Here is a 1,696-nt window from a genome sequence, read left to right on the forward strand (position 1 = left end):
TCGCGTTAGAGGCATGGGTGCCTGGGGCATCGCAGGGGGCATGGCAGCATTTGAGGTGCCATGCGTCTCGGCCCGACTCGAGAGCCCGGGGCACCACCGTGGGACGGGGTCACGGCGGCGTCGGTTTGGAGACATGGGTGCGCGATAGCGTTCGGGGTGCCACGCAAGTGCTCGGAGGCACCACGCATCCTGACCCGACTTGGGAGCCCGGGGTTGCCGTCATGGGACAGGGGCACGGCGGCATTCAGGTGCGCAAGGCATCGAGGTGATGGGGGTGCTCGGGGGCCAGGACTTTGCGGGTGCGTGGGGCATTGATGGCGTCATGGGAGATGGGATGCTGCGGTGCGCGGCACATCACATCGAAACTACGACGGGGGTTCGAGACACTGCTACAGGTGCGCATGGCATTGGGGGCACGATCGTGGGGGTCAGGACACTGCAGGTGTGCGTGGCGTCGGGACGTTGCGGGTGATCAAGTGACATTGCGCGTGGTGTCAAGACATTGCACGACACGGTCCTTGGTGACGCATGCGCACGGGTATCAGGGTGTGTGCGACAGGAGAGCGTCGATCGGGTGTACTGGGTGAGGTCGGCGGTCAGGGATACCAAGGCGTGGCAAGACCGCTAACCTCGGGGGCAAAAAGGGTGCAGCACCAGGACTTCTTAGGAGGTCACCCATCCTAGTACTCTTCTGGCCCAAGCGCACTTAACTGCAGAGTTCTGATGGGATCCGGTGTATTAGCGCTGGTGTGATCGCACCATGACAAATAACCATGAGAAATCAGTATTGTCTTATTTTGTAAAGGTGGGGGGGGGGGCGAGGGAGGGGGTGCAATGGGGGATACGCGACATGCACGCAAGGGGGGGTGTTGAGATATCGAGCTCCACTTGTGATATGCCAGGGTGACCATTGTGCATTTATGTCACCGACTTGTTAGCTGCAGATGCGGTTGGTACACCGCCCACGAATAATAGCTGGATGACAGCTATCCTTATCTACTCTAGTTCGTGGCTTAGTTAGTATGCCACCTAGTTAGTTGAAGTTTGGTTTTGAGACCCACATATAGGGTTCTTCTATTTTCTTTGTAGGAGAGTTCTTTTGGCTTTCACAACTAAGAAGAGAAACTGTTTTTAGCCTCCACCTGTGTGTGTATTCCCCCATTGTGCATGTGAGAAAGCCGCAAGTGAGACTCCTTCCCTCTCTCCCACTATCTTCACATGGTATCAGAGCCTTTTGCTGTGCGACCACTGCTCGGTGAAAAGTTGGCGCAGATATTGCATCGTATGCCTGTGTGCACTTCTGAGACGGCTGTTCATCGCCTAGGGAAGGCCACCCTGCAAGGGACAATGTTTTGCGCCCATCGCCCGGTCGGCACGCGGAGGTCCGCCCTCGCCGCTGGTGCAGCTCGGGCAGATCCCCGACAGCCTCCAGGGTCACAGTTCGTAGACCCCTAGACCCAACCCTCAGAGCCAATCCTTTTCCCGAAGTTACGGATCCGTTTTGCCGACTTCCCTTACCTACATTGTTCTATCGACCAGAGGCTATTCACCTTAGAGACCTGATGCGGTTATGAGTATGACCGGGCGTGATTGGCAATCGCTCCTCCAGATTTTCACGGGCCGTCGAGGGTGCACCGGACACCGCAAGACGTGCGGTGCTTTACCAGCCGCTGGACCCCTATCTCCGAGTGGTCCG

The 1,696-nt window shown here is 57.5% G+C and overlaps 1 pseudogene; it reads right to left on the reverse strand.

Moving 5' to 3' along the window:
* Nucleotides 1-642: 642 nt before the first annotated feature.
* Nucleotides 643-761, reverse strand: LOC147903196 (5S ribosomal RNA; annotated as a pseudogene).
* Nucleotides 762-1,696: the final 935 nt, after the last annotated feature.

The sequence above is a fragment of the Dipteris shenzhenensis genome, chromosome 3 (genome assembly GCF_047967505.1).
Source record: "Dipteris shenzhenensis isolate YYH24624 ecotype China chromosome 3, Dip_SZ_1.0, whole genome shotgun sequence".
Lineage (NCBI taxonomy): Eukaryota > Viridiplantae > Streptophyta > Polypodiopsida > Gleicheniales > Dipteridaceae > Dipteris > Dipteris shenzhenensis.